The sequence below is a fragment of the Mauremys mutica genome, chromosome 1, assembly GCF_020497125.1.
Source record: "Mauremys mutica isolate MM-2020 ecotype Southern chromosome 1, ASM2049712v1, whole genome shotgun sequence".
In the NCBI taxonomy this organism is placed as follows: Eukaryota; Metazoa; Chordata; order Testudines; family Geoemydidae; genus Mauremys; species Mauremys mutica.
The window spans coordinates 179,657,476-179,680,096 of record NC_059072.1 but is presented as its reverse complement, the minus strand read 5'-3'; the positions used below and the strand labels follow the sequence as shown (position 1 = coordinate 179,680,096).

Genomic DNA, 22,621 nt, shown 5'->3' with positions numbered 1-22,621 from the left:
CACAGGGGCTGCTCTATGTATTTTGCCACCCCAAGCACGGCAGTCAGGCGGCTTTCGGCGGCATGCCTGCGGGAGGTCTGCTGGTCCCGTGCCTTCTGCGTACCTGCTGCCGAATTGCCACCAAAGCCGCAGGACCAGCGGATCTCCTGCAGGCATGCTGCCGAAGACTGCCTGACTGCCGCCTTCACGGCAATCAGCAGGCCGCCCCCCGCGGTTTGCTGCCCCAGGCACGGGCTTGCTGTACTGGTGCCTGGAGCCACCCCTGCCACCACAAGTAAACAGGATTTCCCCCCTATAATAATTATGGTAATCTATAATGAGGGAAGCCCATTATAGTATAAAATAACAGGATCAACAGGAAGAAATTCATGTTAAATAGTGTTTAGTTGTATGAACTAAGAACATAAGATTGGCCATTCTGGGTAAGAACAATATCCTGTCTTCCAGCAGTGGCCAGTGCCAGATGCTTCAGAGGGAATGAACAGAACAGGGCAATTATTGAGTGATCCAGCTCTTGTCAGGCAGTCCCAGCTTCTGGCAGTCAGAGGTTTAGTAAGCACAGAGTATGGAGTTGCGCTACTGACCCACCTGGCTAATAGTCATTGAGGGATCTATCCTCCATAAACTTATCTAGTACTTTTTTGAAGCCAGTTGTACTTTTGGCCTTCACAACATTCCCTGGCCATGACTTCCATAGGTTGACTGTGCTTTGTATGAAGAAATACTTCCTTATGTTTGTTTTAAACCTGTTACCTGTTAATTTCATTGGGTGACCCCTGCTTCTTATATTATATGAAAGGATAAATAACACTTCCTCATTTATTTTCTCCACACTATTCATGATTTTATAGACCTCTACCATACCCCCCTCAGTTTGTCTCTTTCCCAAGCTTAACTGTCCCAGTCTTATTAATCTCTCCTCATATGGAAGCTGTTCCATACCTCTAATCATTTTTGTGGCCTTTCTCCATACTGTTTCCTATTCTCTTTTTTGAGATGGGGTGACCAGAACTGCGTGCACTATTCAAGGTGTAGGCGTACCATGGATTTACAGAGCGGTGTTATGATATTTTCTGTCTTATTATCTATCCCTTTCCTAATTGTGCCTAACATTTTGTTTGCTTTTTTGACTGTTGTTGCTCATTGAGCAGATATATCCACGGTGACTCCAAGATCTCTTTCTGGAGTGGTAACAGCTAATTTAGAGCCCATCATTTTTTATATATAGTTAGGAGTATGATTTCCAGTGTGCATTACTTTGCATTTATCAACATTAAATTTAATCTGCCATTTTGTTCCCTGGTCACCCAATTTCATGACATCCTTTTGTAACTCTTTGCAGCCAGCTTTGGACTTAACTATCTTGAGTAATTTTGCATTGTCTGCAAACTTTGCCACCTCTCTGTTTATCCCTTTTTCCAGATCATTCATGAATATGTTGAACAGCACTGGTCCCAGTACAAATCTTTTGGGGACCCTGTTATTTACCTCTCTCCACTTTAAAAACTGACTGTTTATTCCTATCCTTTGTTTCCTATATTTTAACCAATTACAGATCCATAAAAGAACCTTCCCTCGGACGCACTATATTTTTGCTTACGCCCTTTGAATTCAGAAAGGGGAACATCATAGATAAAACAAAATATGCCCAGTAAAAGTGTTTATAAGTTTTCAGCATGCTCAAGAGGGCTAGATCAATGCTGCTTTTCAACATGGATTTTTTTTTCTTTCATCCCACTTCATCAACCATAGTTCAAACACTGTGGTCAGATTTAAAAGCAAAGCTTCCCAGCTCTGTGTGTTTGAATGTTATGCACTGTAAGGCATAAATCTGTAGCAATAACCATTAGACTAACTAAGTAGCCATTATAGGGATTAATGTAAGTCTGTCCTTAACTTGCATTAAAGTAATTAGTTGTTTTTAATGCATAAGGATTAATGGTAAGACAAATTCCCACTACAAAGGGAGCTCGTTTTAAGAGGATCTCTAAGCCTAAGTATCACTACATCTGAGAAGATGCACTAGTTTTAAAAGTGTCTAGGTTGTCCATTCAAGACTTATATGAAATTAAGAGCCCTGTAATGTACGTGAAAGACAGTGCTTTCTCCTTTAGAGTTGTATATATACTAGATCATGGATCTTTGTGTGTGTAGAGTGTGCTTATCTTCATACTATTAATATAATTTCATTTTACTGTAAATACTCGTATGTCTTTTGGTGTCATGATGTGGAAGACCCTGACTTAAAAACAAAAACTATTTACCCAGCTTCTAGCATCTTTGAAACTTGCATTTTGTAAGAAGTGAAGGGAGGCAAAAAAGACTGAGAGACTGTTCAAATTATATGTCGTGGATGGTTTACTACCTTGGTTTTTCTTTTTATGACAATACTAAACCTTTCATAAAGCATTAGAGACCACTAGATGTGTCTGGGAGTGGAAGACATCTTTGAATAGTTTCCCAGTAGAAGAGGTCTGTTATAAAGGTGTCCACTAGGTGGCAGACTGAACCTATTAAAAGGTGTGTTGGTTTTTGACTGGATAAATAAAAGGTAGGGGCTAAGGCTGGATCAGATTCTGCCACCCTTACTTACTGGGTAGGTTGTTGCTTCACAAGTAGTACCACTGAGGTCATGGGGCCACTCACCATAAGTAAGGGAGGCAGAATCTGACTTGTGGGTAGACTACTTAAAAAAGAATAGAACATCTTCTTAGATACGCATATTTACTACATTACATCTACGATCAAGGAGAGAGAAAGTGAGATCAAGGCATCAAATCCAAATTAAAAGTAATCTTTTAATATATGCTTGAGCAAGTGAATAAGAATCTGATTTACAGCAGTGTTGCATTAGAACAGTAACAGGTTAGTGTTCAATTACACATATGAAAAAAGTTATCTTGGTGTGAATTTCAGCTTGATGCCATGAAAGGAAAAAAATGCTAAATGATATGTTTCTACGGACTCATGTTCAAATGATTCCAGCTCTGATCAAAAGTCAGAATTTAAGTGAATCTCAAAGTGATATCAATGGCCCTGCTCCTTCAATCCCTCCTGAAAATGCCCAACTACCTGTTGTAGGAAGTGTATTATAATGCCACACTTTACAGTTGAGCCCTTTACAACTGGAGAGTGTTATTACATATTATAACATATTAGTATTGTAGTAGCCACTAGAGTCCCTAACCCCATTGTGCTAGGTTCTGTACAAACAAAGGGCACCAAGCTGGTCGCTGCCCTAAAGAGTGGGCACTCTAATTTGAGTTAAAGTAATTAATTACTTAATAAGCAATACTAAGAATGAATTATGAAGTTGCAGTTTTATGTCTACGTTTCTTGGTACTGGTCCAAGACCCTTCACAATAACTGAAATATGAATTTCTGTTTGGCTTTCTTTTTTGTCCCTGTATTCAGTGGTAATGAAATAAGAGGGAGCTCTGCCTTACTTGGAAGTTAGAGAGTTAACGCAATAGCCATTGATTACTTAGTTAAAATTAATGGAAAAAGTCTGGTTTCTTGGTAATTATTATGCAGAGTTTCACCCTAATATTTTGGAGCATATAAAATTAAACCTTGGTATTTGGGTGTTAACATGTAACTAGAGCTATAGTGCCAGACATGAGGAAAAAGTGATTGGGCAAACAAAGAGTTTTCAGATGTCAGTAAGTAATCTACATAATGGTCCCAGGGCCAGCATGGCAAGCCCTCTTAGTTACAAATGTTAATAAATGAAAACAAATGTTTTAAATAAAAAGATTTTTTATCTGTGGAAGTTAAAGTTGGAGCTGAGATCTGAAGTAAAAAAAAGTTTTCATTTGCAGCATGTTACGTGGAAGGTCGGTTTCTGTCTGAACCCTGCTTGTGATTCATTGAAAGTTTGCCTACCCTGATCCATTCTCATGAAACATTTCAGATTCAATGGATTGGCATTTTTCTACAGAACTGAGTTTTGTCAGATAATTTCCAATCAGCTTTACTCAGCCCCTTCTCCAGCCTTTCAGTCTCTCTAGTAGCCACTTTTCTTTAGTTGCCTCAGACTTAGGGCCTGATTCTTCATTATCCTGCAGCATGCACGGTCATTTGTATCAGTACTAAGTGGGTACAAAATGCTATCAAACCAGAGCAACGTATTACACCCCCTTTGCTGTGGTGCAAATGACTGCCCACAGTGCAGGACCAAGAGAATCAGACCTTTCAATAGATGCTTGTGACAGCTGAAATTGGGAAGGCACAATAATATTAAATAGCTGTGAGGCACTGGGCAAAGGTCATCTCAAAATGGAGTCAAGAATACTTTCTCTAACAAATGTCCTCTGGAAACTCTCCTTCCCCCCAAAACAAATTGAAATGATGCTTCTAACCCACCAGCACTCTTTATCTAAGCACTTTACACTCTGCCTCTAATCACACAAATTTAAAACCCTTATTACTGTTGTTACTGAAAGTGCTCCTACTCAGTGTTAAAACTGAAAAGTCTGAAGATGATCAGCAAAGCAGAAACAAAGACGTGTTTGCCCTTTACTGTTCTTTCATAATGTGTAGCCTCATAGATGCTACGAAAAATGGCTTGTTACTTTACATTTAAAATCTCAGGTCCTCCCTTCCATATCTTTACTGAGGGGCTCTGTGCAAGGAAGGAAAGCTGCAGCTCATGTTTCAAGCATGTGTGACATTATTCAGCTTTCTCATGGATTTTGAATGTAATCCCCAGTAGAATGAAAAGTTTAGGTTTGGTTTTATACATCATAATGGAACAGTAAGAGGGAAAGTTTTATTTTTTAATTCACTATTTACCTTTAAACCATATAATTTTAGTACTTAGGAGCAGCAGAGAGGATTTAAATGAGTGTGTTCAGAGGCAGAATCTGACGGCCACTCCGCTAATCTTCTGTCTCCCACAAACTTATCTTCCTTGGCCCAGGCCATTCTTAATAATAATAATAATAATAAATAATGAATAATACTTAATACATTATGATTTCTTATTACAACTTCTTTGTATTGCAGTTATGCCTGGGGGAGCCCCATTCCTGGACCAGGAACCCATCACACAAGACACAAATCTTGCTCCCCTCATTGCAGAGCCCAAGAATGCAGCTAGGAAGCAGGTGGATTGCCTGTACTTATGCTGGGTTGGAGAGAAGTTAGAAATGTTTGAGGAAGCAGTATGGATTTCTCTGGTTTGGGTAAGAGTGGGAGGCTGTCAATTTCTATGTAAAGGTGGGCAGCCCAGTGTGGTGGTGGACAGAGCACATTTGAAAGAATCCAAGTTTTATAGGTTCAAGTTTGCTCTGGTAGTTGGGTGGATTTTCTGGCCAGGTTTGGGCAGGAGGAGTTGCTTTTGTCTTTTTTGCAGGCTTGATTTGCCTATTTGAAACTGCATGTGTCAGTACGTAGCAGGTGGAAATAGACTGCTTCTCCAGCCCAGGATGAAAGAATTGCCTATGCTCATGTACATGCTTCAAAAATGGGCCTGCCATTTTCACTCCTTTAAAAGGATTGGGCAGCTTGTAATTATTAATGCCAGGTCATTCTTGAAGACTGGGTTTGGAAGCATATTGTGGTATCTATGCCAGGATGAGGAGAATCAACTTTCAGCTCAAAAAGGAAAAGAATTAGTGATGCAACAAGTAATTAAGAACATCTTCTTGTAAGCCAGAGAGGAGATAATAAAGCCAATTGCGTGTAACAAGATTCTGCATACCATTAGTACCCTGGGCTACAGCAAGCTGTACATTTAAGAACTTGGCTGTAAAGGAACAGTGATTGCCTTGCCCACAACAATTGCTTTAATTAAAAAACCAAGTGGGTTTCCTGAAATAGAAAGTGCTGTTACTAGCAAAAATGATCATGAACTGAAGCCTGCTGGCTAATACCAAAAGCAATTTGCAAATAGTTTTATAAATAAAAGCAACAAGTAAGGTTTACTGTTATTTAAATGGTAAGGGACTAGGGTGACCAGATGTTTCGATTTTATAGGGATAGTCCTGATATTTGGGACTTTTTCTTATATAGGTGCCAATTACACCCTACTCCCAGTCCCAATTTTTCACACTTGCTATCTGGTCACCCTATAAGGGACAAGTGTATCGTATATTTATTGTTTGAGTATTTTGTAAGGCTACAAAGTATTTGTTGGGGGTTAGTTCTGTTTTGTTGGGTTTTGGTTGTTTTTACAGTTACAAGTCCCAGAAATTATATGGGGCTTTATAGGATTAATTATTCATGAGAAAATTCATTCTGCAAATGTGTGGCTCATTGTTGGCTACTCATTACTCATCATCTTTCTATTTAGCACTTTGCCATCCAGTCAAGAATTAAAAACAATGCCACATGACTTGGGTAATCAGTCATGCACCAGGAATACAGAATAGTCAAAGTGAATAGCTTACATACAACCCACAGGCTAAAATTTGTTTGCATAACCTGCTTGGCAAATATTTACAGAGAATATATTTGTAGAAATCAAGATCAGATTGTAAATAGCTCACAGAGAAGAATGCTTCATTTACAAGAATTGAACAGCTCTCATAATGATAAAAAGAGCAACTTATTGTTATGTATTTGTACTGTGGTAACACCTGGAGCCTTAGTCATGGGCCAGGACCCCCATTGTGCTAGGTGCTGTACAAACAAAGAACTAAAATACTATCATAAGAAAAAGTTATCCACTAGTGAAAATCTCCATGATCAATGTTGTCATGCACAGCCAGGCAAGATCAACCTGCCTGGGTGCTATCCTAACCCATCCTCAACAGAGCACACAGATCCTGTACTTTGTGTAGAAATGTATCATTTTTCATAGGGTGTGGTTTTTTTGGTAACTCAAACGCTGACAGAAGATAAACCCCAGTGTGAGCTTCCTCCCTGAGCATGGCTTTGCATAGCATTTCCCACCAGAACCTCCATTTTCCTAGTCTCCTAATTTCCTCTCTCTAAAGTCCATGCCCACCTCCTCCTTTCTATCTTCACTGGAAAAGTTGATGAACTGCACCTGTCTGGATGAATCAGCAGAACTTTTGGTGCATTATACAGGGTTCTTTGTTGTGTGCAGTTGACACTATGTTCATGGACACTCTGATATTTGTAAAACCCTTCTTCTTAGTGCATGGATAAAAAATGTTAGAACCAATATTTTGGGAGAGGGGGCAGGGAGGAGAGCAAGATTTTACAATGAGCAAACCCCTTTCACAGCACACATAAGGGCTAAACAATATGGCAGTCTCTGTTCTCTGGCAGTGCAGGGATTTCTCCATCCCTGTTCCCTCCAGGAAAACTGGCTTCACAAAGGGGACATGGTAGAAGTGGGGCCATTTTCCTGCCACTCCTCCTCCTCCCTCCCCTCACTGGCCCACACAGAGTTGCCCCTCTCAAAGGGATAGTGCTGTATGAAGGCTCCCCTGAATACAAGGCTGCTCCTGAAGCAGCGTGGCTCTTCACTGCCCTTTACTATGGCTTGTGCTGTAAAAGCATGAGCAAGAGCTGAATGTTCAGTAGGCAGAAAAATGTTCTTCATTCACAGATGTTGACATGGTTCTCTTATCCCTTCCCTACATGTTATAAGACAGACATTTAAAAGAGTTTATGAGCTGCATAAGCCAAATATGAAAAGGCACTGCAGTCTCCTCACAAAAAGCTACTGAATGTGGCCATATATAGTTTGAATAAGAATCCTGGAAAGGCCCAGGAAACTGGGTCACATGTCCCTGCCCTTTCTTCCTCTCTTTTTATTTTTAATATATCTTTTCAAAATAACATCAGGGGGAGAAGGTTTTGTTATGTTAAAGCTACAGTACTTGAGGTCATTTGCTTCAAGCTGAGATCCAGATAAGAAGTAGCTCACCTAAGGTTTGGGACATAATATTGGAGAGCTTTTTGGCCATAAAGAAAAACAGCTTATTTCTGAGTTTGCCTAAGCAACATGGGTGCAGCTCTTTCCATGCCTTGAGTCTCTTCTGCCGATTGAAACAGATGTGGAGTCCCTGGGGCATTTTAAACTTTTGTGACCTGCACCTCAAACTCTATTGTCCCCCTTCCCGTATAAATAAATAAATATCTTTGTAATGGTCTTAACTATAACCTTATTATTTCAAGGACTGAATTATATTACATCACCCTACATTTTGTTCCTGAGTAATACATGAAACACTTTGAAAATGCAATGCATGTGAGGCAATAGACAATGGATCACCAAAGAGGAACTGCATGAGATCAGTTGAGATTCTTTCTTTGCATGGAGTGAATTGATTTCCCCCTTCGCTTCCTGTCCTAAGCCATTTTGTTGTGTTGGATGTTAAATAACTGTCATGTGCTACCGCTAAATGGTGTCTACATTTTAGTGGTGGGCAAAAAGTTTGTACAATATTTTGCTATCCTTGGAGATGAAAGGCACTAAAAACTGAAATCTTTTCTTATTTGTTTAATAAAAGTCTCCCATTTTTTAAACATGAGGCATTAGGACCATTGTAGGTGAACGTTGAAGTTAAATAACAATGCTATTGTACTTACTAGTATGAATATCTTAATAGCTTTAGTCTCAACATTGAATTTACAATCATTTATCAGTTTAAACATGCCATAAATGTGGTTTGTTTCAATTAATTTCTTTACTTACAATAGAGATAAAATCATGTTAAATTATCATTACTTACAGGCCAAGATTTTCAAGAATAACTAGTGTTTTGGGGGTTCTTTCATTTTTGAAATGCTTGATTGCCAGCAGGCAGATACTCAGCAGTTTCTGACAATGAGGTCCCTGTAAGTTGTCACATTGGGCATCCATAAATTAAGGCACTCAGAATTACTAGTCACTTTTGCAAAGCTTGGTCATTAATGTTAATGGGACATATAGAATCACCTCGAAAGGGACCTCGAGAAGTCATCTAATCCAGTCCCCTGCACTCATGGCAGGGCTAAGTGTTATCTAGACCATCCCTGACAGGTGTTTGTCTAACCTGCTCTTAAAAATCTACAGTGATGGAGATTCCACAACCTCCACAGGCAGTTTATTCCAATGCTTAACCACCCTGACAGTTAGGAAGTTTTTCTTAACGTCCAAACTAAACCTCCCTTTCTACCATTTAAGCCCATTGCTTCTTGTCCTATCCTCAGAAGTTAAGAAGAACAATTCTTCTCCCTCCTCCTTGTAACAACCTTTTATCTACTTGTAGCGAAGCGAAACTCACCGGCGCATTGCCTTCTGCTGGTTGTCTTCGGAATTAGCTCTTGTCCAGCCCGGAGCACCCTCTGCAGGCTGGTGACTTGCCTGCCTCAGGACCCCATGTCCCTCCCGGATCCCGGTGCCCCTTACTCTGAGGTTCTGCCCTCCACAGTACCCCTGCTCTGGGTCTCCCCTCCCAGAGGAACCCCCAACCCTCTCACCCACCTTGCCTCAGTGGCTACTGCCAGTTGTCATCTAGCCCCCGGCTCACTGGGGCAAACTGCAGTCTGTCGTGGCCACTCATCATTGGCAAGGAGGTTGGACCAGCTGCCTCTGCCTATCTCTGGGCTGTACCTCCCAGCCCCAGTACCCGCACAGGCCTTTACCAAGGCCTCAGCCTGGGGAGTTGCCAGGCTGGAGCTCCCTAGCTCCTCTGGCCTTTCCCCAGCCCTGCTCCGCTCCGCTCCAGGTACCCTTTTCTCCCAGGCAGCCAGGTCCTTCTCTCTCCACAGCTAGAGAGAGACTGACCCAACTCCTCCCTGAGCCCTTATAACAGGGCCAGGTGTGGCCTGATTGGGGTGTGGCCCCAGTTGTGGCTGCTTCCCTAGTCAGCCTAGCCTTTTATCTCAGGAGCATGGTAACTGCCCCACTACAGTACTTGAAAACTGTTATCATGTCCCCTCTCAGTCTTCTCTTTTCCAGACTAAACAAACCCAATTTTTTCAGTCTTCCCTCAGAGATCATGTTTTCTAGACCTTTAATCATTTTTGTTGCTCTTCTCTGGACTTTCTCCAATTTGTCCACACCTTTCCTGAAATGTGGCACCCAGAACTGGACACAATACTCCAGTTGAGTCCTAATCAGCACGGAGTAGAGTGGAAGAATTACTTCTCGTGTCTTGCTTACAACACTTCTGCTAATACATCCCAAAATTCTGTTTGCTTTATATATACATATATATTTATATCATTGGAGAAATGGATCCCCTCATATATTCTTTTGCATGTCATTACCCAAAATGTTTTTCCTACTTAAAGTTACAGTTTAGGGCCCAATCCTTCCTCCACTGACTTACATGAAGTCAGGACTGGACCCATAGTATGATCTGATTACTGAGTTTTGAGAAATTGCAAATGTTTTTTTACATATTCTTCTCAGATTTGCTATCTACTGACCCTGCACAGGAGAAGTGGTAACCTAGAGGGAGCAAAACTATCAGACAAGGAAGCACTGACTGAAGGGATCCTCATGCCAAGGCTGTTCTGCCTCCAAGCAGGCAAAGCACAGGAGTTGAAAGGTCCGTGTCTTCCATAAGCCCAGAGGAAACTTTATTTTCTTAAACTTTTTTCTTAAGTCATTTCTTCTCCTAATCTCCCTCTGTTTACTTCTGACATTTCTGACTCTCTCCGCTCCTCACAATTCAGGGTGCCCTGTGTGAGATGCCTAGCTGTTACTTCACAAAATGGCTGACATAAGAAAGCAGGAGAGAGCCTGCTTTCATGTGAAATGCAATGCCACATCTCAAATGGGACGGTCCTTCAGGGCAGATTGTTCAGCTAAGGAAACAGCTCTTTGTGAGCCAGAATTAGAAAGGTTCGCATCTGGTTCTCAGGATAGGCTTTTTCTTTCTGTTTCCATGATACTATGTCTAAATGGGTAGTCATTGTGCTGAGTCTATAATTAGATACGCTATCTGCTAGACAAGATGGTGAGTTGCAACAGATTGGCAAGTGTTTTCCTTCCAGAAGTAAAAATATACCTTGGCTTCCCTCTCAGTTCAGCTTTACAGGAATTCATCAGATCCAAAAGAAAAAAACCACCATCCAAAAGCCAGTTCCGACATGTAAGGATTTGAAGCATTAATGATTTCAAAAGAAGGATCAATTCTTGTTTCAGGTATCCAAAAGAAACAATAATCGGAGCCAAGGGCAATTTTTGATTTAAGAAAGAACTCATAAAAATTGAATCCTTTCCTTGGTGGAATTATGAAGCTATGGGCAGTTCTCTTCACATCTCATCCTCCTCAGTTTATTTGGCAAGAATAAACTTAGTCCCTTGCACCATTTTTGCCAGGTGCAAGGGACTAAAAAGCAGTTCCCTTTGCTCACAGGCAAAAGGTCACAAGTGCTTCTGAATGAGATTTCCATTGCTTCTCTCTTGGTTGCTAAGAGTCACATTTTGTCTGGAACTATGGCAGCCAACGCAGTTCTCAGAAGGTACCTTTGGTTGACCACATGGAAAGCTGATTCTCAGGCAAAACAATTAGTGGCGACTGCTTTCCTCGAGGGAGGCAGAGTTTTTGGCACATCTCACAACTAAGGAGTCACCCAGAACTCAGGCAATACAAAAATCCTTTCCTTCTTTGTCGCCGTGCAAACCTCAAAGGAGTGAATGGAGGTCTTCATATCATGAAGAACAGAATTGCTTTGCATGCTGACCATCGCTCTGAACATCAAACATACTGCACTTTCACCCAACGGAGATTTAGATCCAAAGGCTGCATAAACAATGCATGCAATCAAGGGGCAGAACTAAGGTTTCATGCAAAAGCTTAAATCTGGCCTTTCCTAACTTTTGAGTGTTTGATTTCGCAATCTTAATAATATTCTTTTAACATAGATGCCTTATAGGATATTTGTCATTCATATACATGCAATTTGGGTCAATTTGTGACATTAGCCACTAAAAAGTTGTGAAAGAATGTTGGAAGCTTTCCTCTCATAGGGCCTATTTGTATATCTTGCACCCATGTTAGTGAGCATATAGCTGAGTAGTATCATTAAATTAAGTGGAACTGCTCACATGCGAAAAAATACACTGATGTGAGAAAGGCTTGCATATTTGGGTCTTTAACCCACATATGAATTCTGTAGGTATCTGTTTTATCAAACTGAGTTTTTATTCAGTGGCTGCCTTTTGGAATCTTTAAAATCTGTTGAATAGTTATTTTTAATTTGCGGCTTTTAACTTATTTTAACACAGTATTCTCTCGCCTGTTAATTTTGTTGATTTGCATATATAGTGCACCCGCAATAGCCATCTCAGCATGCTATACAGCACAGATGTGTAAGAAAGATGCAAACCCTAAGGAATTTGCAGTCTTATTCCAATACACACCTCATTGGTGTAATTCTAATGGTCACAAATACAATGGTCTTTAATACACTTAAAAATATGCAGCAGAAATTTGCAGGTATAAATCATCATTCATCCAAATTACCTCATTTTTGGAATCAAGTCAAGTCAAACTTCCATTTCTCCTTTTTATTTTAATTCAGTGGTTTGAATAATATTGGTGCCTTAATATACAGTTACAGACGAGCTAATACTATTATATGGTTTACATTTGTTTTTGCTTCCCACTGTTGAATGAACAATCAAGTGTTTTTTACGGATTAGCAGCAGTTGTAAAGTGTTCTGATTTTCTCTTCCTTTCAAGCTAAGGAGTGAGAAGCAAATTATATTGGTTGCTTTGGCATTTTTGGAGTAGCTGAGGCATTCACAGTGCAAACCACTGTTATTCATACTGTTATAATTCCTTTGCAGTTAAGTCATTACTAGCAATCAGAGCAGGCTTGTAGTACAATACCTTATTTGGGAATGTCATGTGAGATGCCCAGAGCAATATGAAAAAATAAAGGCCAACTTGTCTGGCTGTGGAGGGATTTATAACAAGGCCACTGGCAGAGATCTGTTGGGAAGTATTACGAGCTCCTGCTCATTTGATCATATAAACACCAAAGCCAGCAGGTGCATTACATTTGTACACTGTCTTTTTCCTTCAGGTGTGGTATTAAAAATTGGGTTGTTGCAACATGTTTATAGAAACTTGAATTATAATGTCATCTTCCTGCAGATGGTGGAGCTAAAGTTTTTCATCAGATGAACATGAAAATCCTATAAAACCACTTAACACTTTATTTTTGCTTTTTTTTTTTTTTTTTACAAATGGAAATACATTACTAAAAGAACACATCTGCTCCTGATAACGTTTTTTCTCTGAGCATATTAGGAAAACTACCCTTGATTACATCCATAATAGAAATATATAACAATCAGGTGTTAAAGATTACATTTGAAGGTGTTTGTTTTTAAACAGCTGGACCCTACTAGGATGCCCTGAATCTGAGCTCCTGTTTGATTTGATTCAAATCTTAACTTGTGACTCAAGCTCATCACTCTTTTTTTTTTAAATAACTGTTTCACATGAAAAGCCTTTTTAGTTACATGAAAATTTGAGTGTACTTCCTATTTACAAGGTGGTAATAATAATCATATCATGGGGTAAGCAAACTTTGACATCAATGGATGAAATGTTGCTAGCACAGAGAAGAGTTATAATGAAGTTATCAGGAATTCTCTGTAAGTTGTTATTACTCTATGCAAAAAGCTGTGCTGATATAATAAACTTGAGACCGCTGAGCACTCAGGTCAGGAAATAGCAATATTAACTTTTTGTTCCATATGCACTACTTGTACAGTCTTTAAATACACTATAAAATATGACTGCATAAGTATAAGGCCTGTTCTTTCTTTCTTTCTGCATTCGGCTGTTATGGGCCTTGTAACGAAATGAGGAGGAGGAGGAGAAGGAAGAGAAGAAAAGGAGGAGGAGAAGAAAGCTCATAAGGAAGGACTCAGGATAAAGAGAGAGAATGATCCAGTAAATAAGGTGCTAGCCTTGAACACAGGGGACCTGGGTTCACTTCCTTGCACTGTCACAGACTTCCTGTGTGATCTTGGGCAAGTTACTTAATTTCTCTATGACTCAGTTCCACATTTGTGAAATGGGGATAATAACACTTCCATATCTCATGGGCATGGGTGGGGGGAGAAGGGTGTGAGGATAAATACATTAATGAGTGTGAGACACTCAGTTAATATGGTGATGGAGGAGCATTAGATAGAGGAAAATCCTATACAATCCTTATATCGTCATTATAATTGTGGCAATTTTTTTAAAATGGCTTTATGCTTGAGAGAGAATTTGTAAAATGATACATTAAAGTTGAACCTGATAGCATTTTTCGCTAAAGTATTATTTGAAAACCAGGTCCTTAATAGGCCAATAGGTATTGAATACATATACTGACCCCAGTTTGAAATCTAAACTATGGACAGAGATGCCAATTCCCATGAGAATTCTGCATATGGCACAGCTGCAGACTAGCTGCAAACAGACCTTGTGACTGCAAATAACATTTAGTGACTGTATATGGCTTAACCAAAGAGATTTGAGATGTTGGTCCTGATGGTGCTTACATGAAGAGATGCTTGAGTTGGGGATGGGATCAAAAGGGACACTGCAGGATTACTTTGGAGGCCTCCCCTAGGAAGAGAACAGGAGATGGAGGGGGAGAGTTTGCTGTTGAAGAATGGCTGCTCTGGCAGAGGGAGGATCTGACTTTGTTGATTTGGAAGGAATTGGGTCTCAGAGGTCTGAGAACTAATGCTTGTCCAGAAGAGAGAGGAGGAGTGGCAGGGCTTTCTAGAGGGGAAAGGAAGCTCAAACTCCCAAGAGTTTATCAATTCAGTAAGTTGGAAAGCTGACCAAGGGTCTCCTGGAGGTAAGATAAAGGCTTGAGACCAGCTATTCGTGGTGTTTCCTCTGAATTCCTGGAAGTTCACAACTGTTTGCCTCCAGTGAAGGGAAGTGATGACCTGTCTCCTCACCCCTCCCACCCCCCTGTCTCTTTTTGGAAAGAGAGAGTCTAAGAATGAATGGGAGGGATTTTTTTCTGTCTTGAATGGACTCCAGTGAGTTCCCTGCATAAAATCTCATCCTTTTGTTGACACTTTGGATTATTATTAGGCTTCAAGAGCGATTTTTTCCCCCTACATTCCAGATATCTTCAATTATCATCAGTTTGTTTTCTGCCTGAAACACATACTCCATTTGCTCTAGCCAATTCAGTAAAGGACTCCGCCTATTTGAGAAATGACTTAACATTTTCTCTTAAGGAAGGCACTGAATGGATCTGATGTAAAAATTAAGACTGCCACTGCTTTGCCCATCTCTGACACTTTTTTCTTTTCCCCTTGTACAGCCAAAAGTGCAGCTGTAGCCCAGACATTTTGAAATCTAATGATAAAGTGAAAGATGTAAGTAACAAAATGTAGCACCACCTGCTTTTCCCCAAAAGTAAAGTGTGGGAAATGAATTCAATGAATTGGGCCTTACTGTAAACTTCTGTGCTTCTGCTGGATACCATGAAGAGTTTTAGAAATGCATAGTACCTGTTCTGTGCCTGTTGTAGGTGTCATTACCAATTAGCTGTTAACCGGAATCCAGAAGCAATCAGGTCCCATAGTAAATGAGTGGTGAGGGAATTGTTGTAAACTGGAAGCTTTTCACAGTGCTTTTGGAGTTAGTCCTGTAAAAAGCACACAAGCATTGCTTATTGTGTTCTTTTGTGTTGAACTTCACCTATACCCTGTAAACTTTCATTAGTTATTATTAATTTTATGGTGAAAATATGAGACTGATTTTTGTGGCTGAGAGTGGGCAGATGCTGTATCAACTTCTCCACAGAGCTCAGGAGAGGTGCATCGTTCCTGACTTATGTAAGTCACAGTATTGCATAACTGGGTCTCTCCTGAGGAAAAATTGCTAACCATGCCAAAATGTATAATGTATAATTGTTATGTGGGAAAATCCTAATTAGGTGTTAGAGTAAGACCACCTCTAATTACACTTGTGAGGTGAAACGTATTCAAACTCTGTCTCCAGGCTAGAAATCGCCAAACTGTTTGTCATGAACAACTCACTCAACAATGTAATCTTTTTTTTCCTATTCATAAACTGTTAGGAAACAGATGTAACTTCTACAAATATGCTCACAATTAATCCCTGAATCATTTTTATGAACATTTATAAGCTGTGGACTGTCTGTAAACTGTTCATAGTGAGTATTCAGTCTAGAATAGTGAATTCATAAAACAATAGTTCAGTCAATAAAAATAAATTTCAAAACCAAACCAAACCAAAAAAAAATGCATGTGGATTTTTGTTTCCCCTGGGGGAGGAAATGGGGAAAGATGATAACCATGTTGCATTATATAGTAGTAGAAGTCCCTCAGTGCTAGATGTAAGAACCTAAGTTGAAAATATTTTTTTCAAAATTCAAAAATCAAGTTTTATGATTGGTTGCCTAAATTAAATGGTATTATTTCTGTTTCTTGAGTGAAAGACTGAACCTTTATAAACTTGCTAATTTTGTTTTTTCACAAAATAAGCTTTGCTAGAAATTTGATTCTGGTAAACATTTGTATAGACAGTATTTCAGTTGTATAAACATTCTCAAACAGTGTCTCCCCATCTCACTCTTTCTAGACCCTGGCATGTTTCATGCACAGGTCCCCAACTCTGCAGAGCAGCTATTGTGGGATAGCGAGAGAGAGAGAGAGAGATGAAATGGTGTCACAGAGGTCGAGCTGTTTTCTTACACACTACTGATGAGGGATTGACTAGGTCTTTGGGCCTCCTGCTTGCCAAGGTGAAGAGGATGTTCTGGGTCAGTTATTGGATCATGTTTCCATGCAGATCATAGATGACATATTTTTACAGCATCAAAAATGTTGGAAGGAAATATTCTGAATATTTTACACAAAGAATTCACAACACTCAGTAAATCAATTTCCTTGTGAAGATAGTACAGCTAAAAGAAACAGTATTCCAAGGTTATGGGGAATAGGCCAGGGTCTAATAAAATTATTTTAGTTATCAAGATGGCTATGTTACAACTAATATTTAATCTGTACTACAGCATATCCTAAACAAATGGTACTATCTTACAGCCAACACTACACAATGGGAACAGTTGTGGACACTTTGTTTTCTAACTACTTTTTTCCCACCTGAAATAGTTATTCTTTATGGGTTAATTAGCAATTATAGTTAATTAACTATATGGTCGACATGACCTTTGCAATGCTAAAACATGACATTGGAAACTGAGATGGATTTAAAAAAAGCCAGTGAACTGAAATTTCCTTGTGAAAGTATGGTATAGAATAGTGAGATTTTACTGAAAACTTCATCGACAGTAAATAGTAATTGTTAAGAACTTGTTTTATAATTATACCCTGTTTTAACCCTCCACCTGCTGTTTTTAGTGTTTAATACTTCTAGGGAGTAATATTCATTAGACTTTTTAATTAAGATGAGAGTTTTTAATAACTTTGCAACTTGATGATTGCTTACTTTAAAAGATCTAGGGTCAAATACTCTAAAATCTGCAGGAGAGGGGAAAGTACTGCAGATTTGTGCAAGTAACCTCTGAGAAGACCCTGATATCGTTCCTGAGATGGAACCGTTAGTTCCAGTGTGTGGTATCCGGAGAACCTGGGCTATCGTTATCCTAGGTCCCTACAATCTGGTAAGAGATCGTGGTCTCATCTCTGCAGCCTCTGGGAAATTCACATGTAAGGCTGGCCACCTATTGTTGTCAGGATCCCTTGCCCTTGCCCTTAACAGGGCAGGGCACTCACTTGGTAGTCATGTTTCCACTGGTCTCCAGGGGAGAAACTGTGTATTTCTTATTCCTCCAATTGGCTTGGGGTTGAGGCTGAAGATTAGAAGTTAATACTACAAGAGCCAATGTTAACTTTCGACGGAACAGCCACACCAAATAGCAAGGATTGCAACCACCCTGTATATCTTCAGTCCCCTCAACTTCCTGAAAATTGTTCACACCTTCAACCACAAGGTGGTGGTGCTGAGAGGCTTCTGCAGGGTTGGGTATCAGAGAAGCCTGTGATATAAGTTTCTCTTCCCTCCTTTCTGAGTTGTTGAGTTAAAATCATTCTGTGTGCATTTGCATCCACCAGCGCAGAGCAGAGCATCTGGGCCTTTATTACCTCAGGGGAGCAGACTATGACACACACTTGTGTGAGTGTACATGGTGAGCATGCAAGTAGCCTCTTCACCCACTAACTTGGCCAGCAAAAGGGCCTGTCAAAGTTGCAGTTCTTGTGCTCTGTGGATTGCAGGGACTACTACCTTTGTTCACCTCAAAGGGGGCACGGAGAAAGCTATGCATGGCCCTAGCCATCCTCTGCACTGGCCTGCTGAGCAGGTCAGCTGCAGCTGGGGGCTGCAACAAGCACAGTTCCCTTGTGCACCAGGCTGCACTGACAGGCTTTATGCCTTCCATAGGCAGAACCTCTCCTGCAGCTCCTGTTGGGATGGGTTTCTCACTAGGCCGTACACAAAGCTGTCTGTATGATCTAGCTTTTAAAGAGTGGGCTAGAGACATAACAACCAGAAACTACATATGCCCAAACAAAGAAGACTCCTTCTTTGCATAATGAAAGGAATGGGGGACTGCATTAGAGCATAAATGTTGAAAATCAGAGAGAAAAATATTGTTTTCCTTGTATAAGATCCATTGTTTTTAAGACCCTCTCAAGAGGACAGGAAATCAATTTGATCCCAACCTCATTACATTATCCAGCCGGCCAGGGATCAGTTCCCAGCAATGACAGCACTGTAACACAATGCCTCCTTCTGAGCATTATTTAAGCTTTTGCTTCAAGGATGTTGAACGTTTAAAGTGGCACAATTTACAAGAGTACAAATGTTCTAATTCCAATCCAAAATAAAGAAAAGAGTTAGAAAAAGAGCTATATTCCTACTAACTTCTGTGAGAATTAAGTAATGGATGATTTCTCTTTCATAATATATGTCATTGTTGCCCACCTCCAATATTAGACTGAAGATAGGCTACACCTATTAGCTTTTGTTATAATAAAGGCCTTGAAGTGGTTCTTCCAGAAGGGCATTCGGAAATGAATCCTATACCAGCAATTTTCGCTATTTTATTTTGAAATACTACTGAGTTAAAAACTGATTAATACAATTTTTAATGTAACTAAGAACAAGTTTGTCTTTAGCTACAGCATCCACTGTTAACTTTTGTGGAACATAAACTAGTTAGTGGCATGATTACCCTATAATCTCTTGTTTTCAGACTCATGTTTACTCTCCTCCTTGTTTGTGTAAGGTAGCGTTGGCAGTGAAATTTGCCATAGAGCGACACTTATATTCACATTGGTGTTCTCACTGATGAACTACTGTTTGAGCACTCTCCCAAAAAACAAAAAAACCCTCTGTGTGGCACCCTGTTCATGTGTAGTGACCCCCGCAGGGCCATCAGCAGCATTTGAACCCAGGATTTTTTGAACTAAGAGCAAGTTCATTTGCCATTTGAGCAAAAGGACCAATTAGCTGATGGAAATACACCTCTACCCTGATATAACGGTGTCCTCGGGAGCCAAAAAATCTTATTGTGTTATAGGTGAAACCGCATTATATCAAACTTGCTTTGATCCACCGGAGCGCGCAGCCTCCCCTCCCCGCCCAGAGCACTGCTTTACCATGTTATCTCAGAATTCGTGTTATATTGGGTCATGTTGTATCGGGGTAGAGGTGTAGTAGGCTGTTACCTTTTGTGGACCAACCCCAGAAAGGCAACACACATCATTCTCTTTACAACAGTTTAATATGCAGCTTATTTTTCTTTATTGAGATTCATTTTCTTAGATTTTGCTTTCCTTTCACTTGCCAAAGGCAAGAAGCAAACAGAGTATGTTTAACTTCATCATCTAAAGTTACTTGACATATTTGGCCTCAACCCTGCTTCCATTGAAGTGAATGGAATTCTTGCCGTTGACTATCAATCTTAAGAAATTAATGTTACAAGCTTTACAAACAGAACTGTTCTTTCAGTTTTTCTTGCCTTGCTTAATTATATTTTTATGTAGTTACAATAAATGTGTTGGTGTGTACTAAAAAAGAGGGAGGGGATGTAGAAAAGAGACTAATATGGACAGACTAATTTCTTAAAGACACTTGAGTGGCAGGCTAATGAGATTTCCAGTCCAGAAGAGCTGGCTGCTGTGTAGCTGAGAGTCATTATGAGAAAGGGATATGGAGTATGGTGTTCAGTGATTATCCAGTACTTAAGGTGCTTTACAAGAGCTTTGCTTTGTTCTGTATTTGGTTCCAGCTGCTGGGCATAAAAACAAGAACTTCACAGCGCTATACCCAGACTCTCTGTCGGGGATGCTCAGCCCTTTAAGGCATAGTCCTGAGTACCACAGGAAAGAAAGTAAAGGGAGCCCTTTTTAGAAAAAGAAACTGTAAATTATCTGCAATCAAATCTTAACAAATAGTTCAAGTAATTGAAAAAATATGTGTGTGTATCTATTTAGAACAACCATTTAGTGCTTTGAGTGCTGCTCCAAACATTATGTAACATAAATTATATACAAAAAAAATTAAAATAATATTGTTGAGGTTGCAATGTCAAACACTTGAAAGTTAGCAAATACCATACACCTTAATTCTGTCTCAATGTGCATCTGTCCTGTGACTGAATGAGGCAGGGCTCTTGTAGAAAAAATAGTATATGATCATATAATTAAAGGCTCTATCTTAATGCACACACACAAAACAACTAAGTTAACATCATCAGGCAACTTTAATACCTTAACTCTGGGATTTCCTAATCTTTGTGTGCTTGACTTTCAGATCTTTTAACACAATTTTTTGGGTTGCAATTTCCTAAGTTTCTACAGAAGAAAACTAGAGAAAACAGACATTCCATCAGATGGAATCATATTGACTATCCCACTATGGTCACCTGTAGGGTTGGGATCTTTAGATCCACAGCTCAGACATCTTCCACTGGAGCTGAGTAACTGGTAAGAGTAGAAGGCATGTTCATACACAGTCCAGTCAGCACAACAGACTCCGTTCAGATGGAGTCTTCAGGGAATTTAGCTGCTGAACTCTAACAAACCTCTATCAAACATATGTGAGCCGTGATTTTTCAGAGGCTTATGACTTGTCCAAATTTGATTGGATTTTCAGGGGATGTTTGGTCACCATCAGCACAGGTGACCATCACAGGCGACTATGCAGAGTCCACCATCACAAGAGATCACACAGTCCCAGATTCGCAGACGAGCTCCAGCGTGGTCCGAATGAGAGGTACTGGATCTCATTGCATGCTGGGGAGACGAGTCTGTTATGGCAGAACTACGTTCCAAAAAAAGGAACGCAAATACATACGCTAAAGTCTCCAAGGCTATGACAGAAAGAGGCCACTCTGACACTATTCTGTGTCCCTGTACAAAAATCAAGGAGCTCAGGCAGGCGTACCAAAAAGCCAGGGAGGCAAACGGGCGCTCTGGGTCACAGCCCCATATATTCCGCTTCTACCGTGATCTCCATGCAATTATGGGGGGTGACGCTACCACTATCCCACCACTGTTTGGGGACACCTACAAGGGGGGAGTTGCACAGAGCGAGGAGGAAGAGTCATTGGAGGAGGAGGAGGAGGAGGAGGAAGAGGAGAAGGACAGTGCACAGGCAGCAAGTGGGGAATCCATTTCCCCCCCCTAGCCAGGAACTATGCTTAACGCTGGAGCCAATAGCCTCCCCTCACTCCCAATGCTGGCTCCCGGACCATGACCCTGGAGAAGGTACTTCTGGTGTGTTAGAGCCTGATCAGAGCCACGCGGTAGAGGGTGGAGGGGGGAAACCCAGACATGCTGGGCTGTTTGTGTATAATTTAAAGGGCTCATCCCTGCTCAGAGCCTTATTGGAGCCACGCGGTGGGTGCGGGCGGGGGAGGGAGGGCGTTGGGTGTTGTGTGAAGTGATCATCCCAGAAAGCCCACAGGCCCTCCTTTCTGGCAAACCCACCAGACATCGCTTGCTATGGGAAAGGGGTCCCAGCAGTTTGAAAACATTAAAATGAATGTAGAAGAAGCAGAACCCCACGTGCCCCTAGGCTGCCTGTAAGCTGAATTCGGTTGCCTGGCTGTGTGTGATGGCTTACTCTTACCAAAGTGTCCCCTTTGTTCTCTGAAATGTATATTTTAAAATACTACACTCCCTTTTTCTTCTTCTGCAGGTGCAAATGTTTCAACGCGGCCCCTATCTACTCCATCCCAGAGACTGGTCCAGATTAGAAGGCGGAAAAATGAACTCGGGACAACATGTTCATAAGAACATAAGAACATAAGAAAGGCCCTACCGGGTCAGACCAAAGGTCCATCTAGCCCAGTATCTGTCTACCGACAGTGGCCAATGCCAGGTGCCCCCGAGGGAGTGAACCTAACAGGCAATGATCAAGTGATCTCTCTCCTGCCATCCATCTCCATCCTCTGACGAACAGAGGCTAGGGACACCATTCTTACCCATCCTGGCTAATAGCCATTTATGGACTTAGCCACCATGAATTTATCCAGTCCCCTTTTAAACATTCGCTGAGCTCATGCAGTCCTCCCGCACTGATAGGGCCCAGCTGAATGCGTGGAGGCAAACAATTGCGGAGTCCCATAAAGCATTACAGGAACATGAAGAGAGGAGGGACGCACGCGATGAGAGCAGGCAGGATGCTATTGTCAAGCTCATGGGGGAGCAAACTGACATGCTCCGCTGTATGGTGGA

The 22,621-nt window shown here is 40.7% G+C and overlaps 1 long non-coding RNA gene across 2 annotated transcripts; it reads left to right on the top strand.

Annotated features, from left to right (window-relative positions):
- Positions 1-13,628: 13,628 nt before the first annotated feature.
- Positions 13,629-22,142, top strand: LOC123358209. 2 transcript variants are annotated; one of them, XR_006575661.1, is made up of 6 exons: positions 13,629-13,832; positions 15,208-15,262; positions 16,494-16,656; positions 17,372-17,538; positions 21,036-21,155; positions 22,083-22,142. It is a non-coding gene; the product is annotated as an uncharacterized LOC123358209 (long non-coding RNA). The 2 variants fall into 2 exon arrangements; XR_006575651.1 differs by having other exon boundaries at positions 16,494-16,674.
- The last annotated feature ends 479 nt before the right edge of the window (positions 22,143-22,621 follow it).